Genomic DNA, 12,043 nt, shown 5'->3' with positions numbered 1-12,043 from the left:
ATTCAACGCACGGCGTAAGGAATTAATAAATATAAAAATGATTAACTATAAGACTTTCTCTGAAATTATGGTTTAATTATCGATTTCCGTATCTAGATATCTAATTTGCTTCATGCAAAGCCCCTAATAGAGTGGAACGGGCAAATGGGTTACTAAATTTACGTTCCATCCGCTTCCGTCATAGGCAGTTTTCACATCAAAATATTCTACATTGAGAAATATCATAAAATACCATCGTTGGCTACACCCTGTATCGCTAGGATAACTTGTGTACGCTTCCAAGCGTTAAATACTCCTGGTAGAATTATGCACGTGAATCAATCAAGCGATCGAGCGAAGGAATTTAGGGAAAATTCACTCAGTGATTTATTACGTTATTTTATCATTAGCAAATATTTTAGTTTCGTCCTATTGAATTAGAGCATGAGTCATTCCAAAACCCACCAGTTGTGGAAAAATGTAATTTTTTATTGCACGAAATACACTTTCCATGTCAATAACTGTCCAAGGAGTCACCATAAATAATGTAAATATGTGCTTTGGCGTTTTTTATATTTGGGTGCTTCCTGGGGCGGTGTTGAAGGTTGGTTAGACATCAGTCAGTAAGACAATACCCACATAAATATTTCGCTTTGAAGTCTCATAATGTATGCTTATTCTGAAGACTGATAATAGTCATATTACGTGCTTATAATCCACTGATCTAAAATGAATAGAAGTCTGATTGAATCTAAATGATCGTTAGATGTATATGCAGCTAAAAAGAATTGAATTTAACATATGATTCTTTTGATTATCCTAATTGTATTATTACGACGTTGTATTTTTACTAGACAGAAAAGTCACTATGTGAGGAGCGCCGTTGTTATGGTTTCTTAAACGTTATAATAATTTACTGCTACGCTGCTTCAAGATTTCTTTACACTTTGTCTAAATATATAAGTAAAACCAGCAATGTCTTTTGTAAAACCTGAGGCAAAAGCATATTTCGGGACCATTTTTTTAAAGATCCAACCACCAGCGTAAAACAAAATTCTGTGGATAACACCTTAAGCACAATTCTATTTTGAGTATTTACCGGAAAATATAGCTAGACAAAAATATTCCTCCCATTCTCCCACCCAGCTTGTATATAGTAGGTCCCAAAGGCCGCCGTAAATTTATTTTTTTCAAGACGATATTTATTCTGAAATATTTATTACAAAGCGGTAGTATATGTCACATGTATGCAGTTCCGATTTCTGTTTTAACAGTAAATAGTTATAACTACAAGCGTCATATACAACTTAAAGATATAGTACCTCGAGGATGGCGTTTTATGTGAACTAAAACAAGCCTACTTAACATTGTCACACAATCTGTAGAACTGACAGGCTGTTGTTTGCATTATGTGCACCGGGATATCACTATAACGGAGACATGTAGAACCATCACGCAAAGTATTCCCCATGGTGATGGACCATAGGTGTATATGGTGCCTGTGGCTGTATATATCTCCTCATTCAGCCAACAGGGCTTTTCCTGAACCTGCTCAGTCATCTAAGATGAAATAGACATACACATGAGACACGTACACTACTGTATTTTGTTGAGCAACCTCTGTACACCAGTTTAAACAATAAATTTTATGAAGCTGTAAACGTGTTCCTTTTTCTGAATATATCCCCAGAAATTAGAGATCGTCAATAATTCTAAAACTAATCCTACGGAAGAATATGTATCATTGTTGTGACAAAAAGTGAGAAAGCTACGACTGTACCATGACGCTAAATCTCCTTGTGTCTCCGTCAGTTAAACATGCAAACACACATGAACGCAACAATATTCAATACATTCGCAAGATCACCCTACCAGATTATAAAAGACACACTTACTGACACTCAAAGGTTTTATTCTTTCTCATGTATTCCAATTAAATGCCAATGTGCTTTGAATAAGTACATTGCCTATTTGATCCTTGACAACAATTTTTGCGTGTCACATTTCACAGGAAATGTACGAAATTTGACATATTGTGGAAGGAAGGATCGGGTACAGGAGTGTCTGTAATTAGCATGAAGGCAGGGTGTGGCTCTGTGAACATGTCCCCGGCTTAACTAGGACTCTGTGAACTGCTGGTCCATGACGTAGAATGCTGTGAGGTCGCTGATGTTTTAAGTCACATTGTTTGCTCGGGAGTTGTTTTTCTGTGTTTCTTTAGTTTATTTGTAGAATGTCTGCAAGAAGGAAATTCTGTGAGTTAAAACATAAGAGAAGTTTTTGTTCGAAACAATGGGGCATATTGACTACATGAATGAAATGATGAGGCGAGGTTTATAGGATGCACATATCATACAGTTGACAATGGGTCCGTGTTTTGTATGCTTTTGTTTTACGTACGGTAACGAGGAAATACAATAATACGTACTTGAAAGTCCGAAATGGTTTATTTGTTTGGTAAACCGGACAAAGTGTGACAATTCGCGAAAATATAATGGATGGTTTTAAAAAACTAAATTATGCCGTTTAGTTTTCTAATCTAATCAAATAGCTTGAGTCACAGAGAGAGAGATAACAAAACATGGTTTAATACTCAGCTCTTAGTCTCATTTACAATTAAATAAACATTTGTATAGGTGATGCGATGCATTGGTATCATTTGTCACGTACCAATACGTGCATCTACATCTTTGACCATCATACGCTCACGTTACTCAAATAACAGTTACTTGGACCACGCGATCCGGACCATTCCTCCGACAATATCCAGATAAATGATTTGACAGGTAAGTGTTTGTTTGTCTGGTGTCCTGCATACGTAAATACTCGACACACTTTAATAAGCATATTTTCTAACAAGACGGACAATAACCATATTCAATGCCTCCATTGCGCGTATGTTTTTGTAGTCCTAAAAAGTTGATTTTAGTTGCTAAGACTTGTCAAAACACTGTTTTCGATAATCATTATTCCCAGAATAGATTTAACACACCCATCAATTATGTGAAGTTAGACATTTTATCATGGATAGTTGTTATTAATACAAATACATTGTTAGTTGTCATGTCAATAGCCTTCTCGATGTTCAATATGTTTAGTGTACATTGCTAACATAGTTTAACCTATAAACTCGACAATGTTAGTTTGTTTGCATTTGAATGCATCGCATTTGCAATTAATGCTATATTTGTATGTCGACCAAAAAGAGTTTTGTGTAAATAAACCTGGATGTCTGTGATACGTTAGAAGTAGGGTCGATTGGCTGTCGAGCGTCATACTTCCGTGTTTGTTCTCTTGAAGTGCTTTCTGCAATTACTATTCTTATGGAAAAGAATGTTCAACGTGTGAAATAAATGTATATTCCAAAATTAATCATTCGTCTCATCGACAGGTCATTACGTCTATCTGAACAACACCACAGTGATCTCATTGTATGTAATGATCTGGTGTCAGGTAAATAGCACACAAGGTTTCATAATTCTACTAAAAAAAATTTCAATACTAAAAGACTGCTAGTTCTACACACAGACTTTTGGAAATGGTTGTCGAGAAACAAGTCAGTTTCAGCTGATAGTATACATTATTAATGACAACAAACACTGATGGTTTTATGCAAATCCTGTGAGTAGCGGATAGTACCGGTAGGGCAGGACATGCTTACCCTTGTCGCGAACACCTGGTGTCATCACTGATTTTCACTGATCCATTCATATGATGTCCACGGCTATTTTAATTGCCTCTTACGCCCAATCGAATCTGTTTCGGTGGACACCGTGGACGTGATGTATTTATTTAAAGTGTTAACAGATGACAGATGCTCATCTAGGTGATTTACATAAAGGATAAAAATTAAATGATAAACTTTTAAATATGTTTAGATCCTAAACTGAAACCTATAAACGTATCGTTCTTCCATAATTTAAACTTTATTTAAAATATAAACAAGTCCAGAATTAAAACATGATTAACATCTGATCATATTTGGTATCTAAACAAGTTCATGATCTAAATTTGTTTAGTACCAGTCATGCTCAAAATAGCAAGGTGCATGACTGGCAGCTTTGTCAAGACTTTCTCGTGGTGATGGTGATGATACAGATGACAAATTACCAGAAGTATTACAGTTTGACATCAGCAAGGGCATCCAAGTTAAAACATAAAAATAAGATAAAATTCTTTTCTAAACAGTTTTCTACAACCCATGACTTGCCCATGCTGCTGTATTTATTAAAGCAAAATGAAAACCAACGATGCCAGGGAATCCAATATTTAAATTAAAAATCATATTTACGATAAGAGATATTATTAAAATACGATATGAATGATCACCAAATCACAGTATAGATTTCAGACTTAAAATTACATTTCACGACTTGCGGGCGGTGGCGTAGCCTAGTGGTTAAAGCGCTCGCTCGTCCAGCCAATGTCCTGGGTTCGATTCTTCACATGGACTCAATGTGTTAAACCCATTTCTGGTGTCCCCCGCTGTGACGTGCTAAAAGCGGCGTCAAACCATTTCGCTCACTTTCCTGAAGTCATTGGCCTCGGGTCTCTTCTTACCGTTCAGTTGTGGCGCGAAACCCCCTTCACTCACTCACTCACTCACTCACTCAAGGCGCGTCATTAGTTCCGGTTCTGCTGTCACCATGGTTTATGCACTGCACGTTGACGGGCGAAAGGAAGGTAAACTATTGAATGTCACGTTTAAGTATATCCCCAACGTGAACATGATTAAGCCCCAAACAATTGAGTTTAAGATTACAAACGTGTCCAGACAAAACACGCAAAGCCTTTGTTTCGTCGATGATCTAAATACAATATAAAAGACTTTAAAAGAAGAACATGTATAACATGTGTTGAATACCTTGCCGTAATTATTATACTGCTCATAAATCTCAGGTATACTTGGTATGGTTATATGTCTTTCAAGTTCAGTTCATCCATTCATCGAAGGCAGTAACTATTATTAATAAAATATAAAACGTCAACGCCAGAGAATAACCAGTCTTGATTACCCACCAAAGCCATTGGGTGTAGGACCACCTCCGTGGTCTAGTGGAGAGCGGAAGGTCCGGGGTTCGATCCTCTGACCCGTCATACCAAAATACGTGAAAAGATGGTACTTGTTATCCTGTCTGGCTCGCGGCATTAAGGGGCTAAAACAAAGATTGGTCGGTTTGGAGTCAGTATAATGTGTCTGAGTGGGATATTCATGTTAAACTGCGGCATGGTATCTCAGTGGGCTAGCATTATAACATCGGCGTTAGTCCGGACTAGTACAAGCCGACACACACGTCCATACACCTCGCTATACAAGTGCAATAATCTTGGACGCGACGTTAAATTCTATCTCATTTCACCTCACACTGGGTGTAAGGCAGAACAGCGGTGAATATTACATGTCAGGATGAAAATTAGTGATGACAAAAGGTGACAACGAAATCCATTTCTCGGAAAAGCGTGGTTTCTATTATGAATTGAATTTTATTTAATTAGTGAGTGAATGAGTGGTTACCAGGGTCATCGGCCTGAAAAGCTAATATATTTTACAGTAGAACCCTCGACCAATAATATCATTGGGTACATTAACATTATCTGCATCAAAGAATCCTGTACTTTTTCGTTTTAATTTTAGAACTTCATGAATATGATTCCTCGTAATAACACGACCAATAGGGGCTTTGCAACAAGCCCGTTTAAAAACATATTCAACACACCCGCCTTTAAAATGTGAAAAGGGCTAGTGGTGAAGCGTCCGCCCGGGCAGCGGAAGGTCTGGTGTCCTATTCCCGGCCGCGTCATACCAAAAGACGTTAAAAGATGGTACTTGTTGCTACCCTGTCTGGCGCTCGGCATCAAGGGGCTAAAGCAAGGACCGGTTGGCTCGGCGTCAGGATATTGTGTCTGAGTGGGGTATTCATATTAAACTGCGGCACGGTATCTGAGTGGGCTAGCACTATAACTCGGCATCAGTCCGGACTATTACAAGCACACACACACACACACACACACACACGCACACGCACACACGCACACACGCACACACGCACACACACACACACACACACACGGTCGGTCGGTCGGTCGGGTAGCCTAGTGGTTAAAGCGTTCCCTCGTCACGGGTTCGAATCCCGACATGGGTACAATGTGTGAAGCCCATTTCTGATATCCCCCGCCGTCATATTGCTAGAATATTGCTATAAGCGGCGTAAAACCATACTCACTCACACACACTCTGCAAAACTCTTGGATGCGATGTTAAACCCCATTTCACCCCGTGAAAACATTTAATTCAGCAAATTGTAAATTTGTCAGTCAGCATATTTATTTCCGAAATATTAACAGTCCCCAGGGCAGTATTGGGGACATAACATAGGATGAAGCTGGGTCTCCTACTTCTGAATCCTTGCGTGATCATCCCCCATACAGCTCTACATACATTATCTAACCATCAGAGCCAAGGAATGTGAATAAGGAATAACTGACTGCGTTCCGGGATGAAATTACAGCTGGAAATATCAAGTGGTGCCAGTGAAAGGAAAATATGGAGAAATCAGCAACTACAGAGATTTGAGACGCCAGAGGACTGAATCTCAGAATTCAAGTATTTCATTTTCAAAATTGGTCAGTTATCGTAAAAACGAGTCAAAAGCCCTGAATGGTCTTCCCTCGCATCAATCAGACAAATCGGAGCTTTTTGTGAGATGATTCTCTGTACTTGAGAATCATGAGTCATCTACCGCTCCCTATTGAATCGAAAATAACGCAGACATTCCTATTACTTGCACTGCACTGCCAACTATTCCAGAAATGCCGAATTTGATTGAACTTTATTACAGACTAGAGATTCAGTTTAGGTAATGATCGATTCATATTTGTTCAATATTTGATGGGATGATCGATAATGATATTGAAATATAAACTTGAAATTGGTAATGAAATTTCCATTGACATTAAAACCCAATTCTTCCTGGTGATTGAAGAATGATGGCCTTGCCGCGGTCATTCCTCTGGCGGATGCAGTCACCTTGTGGCCATTTGGCAATTCCAAACTGTGACCTAGTGTCAAATAGCGCCGCTTGTTGTCTCATTACGGTATATATATATGACAAATTAAGATCATGAAAACCGCCGAGCCGACTCAGCCGTTTACCAAGTAATCCCTTTTAAAAAATACCCACAGACATTTAGACATGCATGTGGGATTGCGCCTTTGCTGCACCAGTTTAACATAAGTAAGTTAACAAGATATGCTATAATTCTTTAATCACCAGTTTTACCTCATTAATCGAACTTATATTTACCGACATTGATTAGACTGTATGACAGGATTGTCGCTGCAGATGGTAGTTTGTGGGCGGAGAAGTTCAATTGTGTGAGAGAGAAGTGAGTGAGGGAATGAGTTGGGATTGACGTTGTTTGAAACAGGAATTAAGTTTTATCACGGCATGTCAGCTTCATGTTGGAGGAATGCCCAAATAAGTGCAGATCTGAAATCCACAAGCATGGGTATGGTGCTGACAAAAGAGAATTATATCGCGAATCTCCGAAAAGCGGATCCTGGCGAAAAAAGTGACGCAACTATACACAGCGAATTGTGGCGTCTTAGTTGACCTGCCCTGCCTCCGGTTTAACACAATTGTGTCAGAGAGAATGTACACTTGATAGCACGTGATTGAGTGCATGTGCATATGACATGTATTAGATAAAATGTTACAGACGAAATGTGTTTTAGATAAAATGTCACAGATGGAATGTGTATTAAATAAAATGTAACAGTTGGAATGTGTATTAGATAAAATGTTCCAGATGTGTATTAGATAATATGTACAGTAAACTACGTTTATAACGAACACGTTTATTTCTTACCGATATAACGAACTTATTTTTTAGTCCCATCAATTTGTTGTATATATGCTGTTTATATGCTTATAACGAGCTACGGTTATTACGAACTAAAATTAGTTGTCCCTTTGAGTTCGTTATAACCGTAGTTTACTGTAACAGATGGAATGTGTATTAGATAAAATGTAACATATGGAATGTGTAAATTATAAAATGTCACACATGGAATGTGCTTTAGATAAAATGTTACAGATGGAATGTGTATTAGATAATATGTTACAGATGGAATGCGTATTAGATAAAATGTAACAGATGGAATGTGCTTTAGATAAAATGTCATAGATGGAATGTGTATTAGGCAAAATGTTACAGATAGAATGTGTGTTAGATAAATGTCACAGATGGAATGTGCCTTAGATAAAATGTTTCAGACGAAATGTGTATTAGATCAAATGTCACACATGGAATGTGTATTAGATAAAATGTTACAGATGGAATGTGTATTTGATCAAATGTAACAGACGGAATGTGTATTAGATCAAATGTTACAGATGGAATGTGTTTTAGATAAAATGTTTCAGACGAAATGTGTATTAGATCAAATGTCACAGATGGAATGTGTATTTGATCAAATGTAACAGACGGAATGTGCCTCAGATGAAATGTCACAGATGGAATGTGCCTCAGATAAAATGTCACAGACGGAATGTGTATTAGATAAAATATCACAGATGGAATGTGTTTTAGATCAAATGTAACAGATGGAATGTGTATTAGATAAAATGTCACAGATGGAATGTGCCTTAGATAAAATGTTTCAGACGGAATGTGTATTAGATCAAATGTCACAGATGGAATGTGTATTAGATCAAATGTCACAGATGGAATGTGCATTAGATCAAATGTCAGAGATGGAATGTGTATTGGATAGAATGTCACAGATGGAATGTGTTTTAGATAAAATGTTACAGATGGAATGTGTATTAGATAAAATGTCACAGATGGAATGTGTATTAGCTGAAATGGTAAAGAGGAGATTTGTTTTAGCTGACATGCTACAGATTGAATGTGTATTACATCACATGTTACAGAGGAAATATGTATTGGATGATATGAATATGACATATGATGATCTTCTGAGCGAACAATAGTTTTCGACATGTTTCTACTGATAGATGGAATTGTAGCTGCACAGCAATTCAGCTACACTGTTGATCTTTCAAATGTACACTAACCCTCCTTCCCTCGAACATTGGTGTAGATTGGTGCATACACAACACTGTTTCAATTACCAAATTATTTCACATAGCTATGCTCGTAGATGATTGATGTGTTTCATGTCATGGGACTAGGCCGCACTGATACTGACTCGGAGAATATGAAATTGCACCGATAATGATTCCTTAGAAGTAAGAGCATTTACCGATATCTCCCTTACGTAAATGATAAAATATCTTAATACTTCCTGTGTACGGAACATATATATCACACACTGGCTGTGGATATGTCATGATTACCTTGGGTTCTGGTCAAGGTTACTAAAAACGGTCTCTAGCAAGAGCGACAATAGCTATTTATTTAGTATGTAGAAGCTACAAAAGTATTGATAAATTGTTACGTCCTCACAATAACAAAAACAAATCAGTTTTTTCAAATACTTTTCTTTTGTCATGATGTAATGACGTCATGCACATCTCTCATATATTATTATTGTCCTATACAGTCGAACCTCGTTGTGTCGAACTTTGATGTATCGAATTCCCGGTTTTCTCTCCAAGAGTTCCAAGTATCCATATTAAGCATAAAATCCCCTGATGCCTCGAACTCCTGGTAACTTTTTGCAGGTCCGCATGACTTTGACACAACGCGGTTCGACTGCACATGATTTTGAGTTTTTGAGGGATTCAAAGTTAGAACAGGTCCCAGCAACCTCTGCTTGTCGAGGTGACTTAATAAATTGGTTGGTCGGGCTCGGTGACGTGGATGACAGCATGTCACCGTACCTCAACGGCATGGATCGTTGCTCATTATATCAATCTCTTAATTGTCTGGACCAGATTCTATAATTTACAGGCCGCTGTCCTTTAGCTGATTTATTGCAGAGAGTGCACCGAGTGTTGACCACCTATTCTGAGCCGAAATCCCCAAGAGAAGAGCATTGAGTGTTACGAACCTATTCTACACCGGAATCCCCACGGGAAGACGAGCACTGAATGTTGAGGACCTATTCTGCACCGGAATCTCCAAGGGAAGACGAACACTGAGTGTTTAGGGCCTATTCTACACCGGACTCCCCACGGGAAGACAGACACTGAGTGTTTAGGGCCTATTCTACACCGGAATCCCCACGGGAAGACAGGCACTGAGTGTTTAGGGCCTATTCTACACCGGACTCCCCACGGGAAGACAGGCACTGAGTGTTTAGGGCCTATTCTACACCGGACTCCCCACGGGAAGACGAGCACTGAGTGTTTAGGGCCTATTCTACACCGGAATCCCCACGGGAAGACAGGCACTGAGTGTTTAGGGCCTATTCTACACCGGACTCCCCACGGGAAGACAGGCACTGAGTGTTTAGGGCCTATTCTACACCGGACTCCCCACGGGAAGACGAGCACTGAGTGTTTAGGGCCTATTCTACACCGGAATCCCCACGGGAAGACAGGCACTGAGTGTTTAGGGCCTATTCTGCACCGGACTCCCCACGGGAAGACAGGCACTGAGTGTTTAGGGCCTATTCTACACCGGACTCCCCACGGGAAGACAGGCACTGAATGTTGAGGACCTATTCTGCACCGGAATCTCCAAGGGAAGACGAACACTGAGTGTTTAGGGCCTATTCTACACCGGACTCCCCACGGGAAGACAGACACTGAGTGTTTAGGGCCTATTCTACACCGGAATCCCCACGGGAAGACAGGCACTGAGTGTTTAGGGCCTATTCTACACCGGACTCCCCACGGGAAGACAGGCACTGAGTGTTTAGGGCCTATTCTACACCGGACTCCCCACGGGAAGACAGGCACTGAGTGTTTAGGGCCTATTCTACACCGGAATCCCCACGGGAAGACAGGCACTGAGTGTTTAGGGCCTATTCTACACCGGACTCCCCACGGGAAGACGAGCACTGAGTGTTTAGGGCCTATTCTACACCGGACTCCCCATGGGAAGACAGGCACTGAGTGTTTAGGGCCTATTCTACACCGGACTCCCCACGGGAAGACAGGCACTGAGTGTTTAGGGCCTATTCTACACCGGACTCCCCACGGGAAGACGAGCACTGAGTGTTTAGGGCCTATTCTACACCGGAATCCCCACGGGAAGACAGGCACTGAGTGTTTAGGGCCTATTCTGCACCGGACTCCCCACGGGAAGACGAGCACTGAGTGTTTAGGGCCTATTCTACACCGGACTCCCCACGGGAAGACGAGCACTGAGTGTTTAGGGCCTGTTTTGCCCTGGAATGCCCACGGAGATTTACAGTATTAGGTTTAGGGTGTTGACATTTCTGTATACTCTGCACACTTAACGCAGGTATGTTAATGGTGTAAGTAAATGCAGGTCTGAGCTTAAGCATCAAGAAACAATAACAGAGAAACCTACCATAACAATTGGTCTTACACCTCCCAACTACCACGTATAACAATACTGGCGACGATATAGGACACTCACTACAATACATGCAGTATTTCCATCACTAACCTGTATATACATGTCGGAAAGCTCTGGAAACTCTAAATAGGCTGAACACTCGCAACGGAAGTCATTGCTGGGCAATAAAGGACTGCTCGGATATAAAACAAACACATTCGTTTGTGCAACATTTGTTTTTTGGTAAGTTTCCTTTTTCAACGAAAACCATCTGGTGCAGGAGGTGTAACCTTTTAACAAGCGATAGGGCATGTCAGGCTAGCAAACAACATGGCTTGTTATGATTCCTATAGTTTATGGTACGAACATGCAATATGAAGGGGGCTTAACCAGAAATCTTGATCGACAGGATTCTGGGGAGGAACAGGGCCTCATACCAAATATGAAAACTACAAGGTCTCTTTCTGTGATTCCTTTTGAAATGTGAAGAAACATCTGCTGATACTAATCTGTAACTTCATAATCTGCATGCTATATAATAAATTGACATCATGTCTTCCTGTCTTAAAGTTTATACAACAAATGAACATAGGGATGTCGAGGCCAAACATGGCCGATGGGAAATTGG

General features: G+C 39.9%; 1 long non-coding RNA gene across 1 annotated transcript; it reads right to left on the bottom strand.

Moving 5' to 3' along the window:
- Window positions 1-1,874: 1,874 nt before the first annotated feature.
- On the bottom strand, window positions 1,875-11,591 carry LOC125379982. The gene is made up of 2 exons (XR_007220978.1): window positions 11,527-11,591; window positions 1,875-2,216 (listed from the first exon to the last, which is right to left on the bottom strand). It is a non-coding gene; the product is annotated as an uncharacterized LOC125379982 (long non-coding RNA).
- Between the last annotated feature and the right edge of the window lie 452 nt (window positions 11,592-12,043).

The sequence above is a fragment of the Haliotis rufescens genome, unplaced genomic scaffold, assembly GCF_023055435.1.
Source record: "Haliotis rufescens isolate VD_foot unplaced genomic scaffold, xgHalRufe1.0.p SCAF_15, whole genome shotgun sequence".
NCBI lineage: Eukaryota > Metazoa > Mollusca > Gastropoda > Lepetellida > Haliotidae > Haliotis > Haliotis rufescens.
Note: the sequence above shows the minus strand (reverse complement) of the source record. Positions and strands in the feature narration are given on the sequence as shown.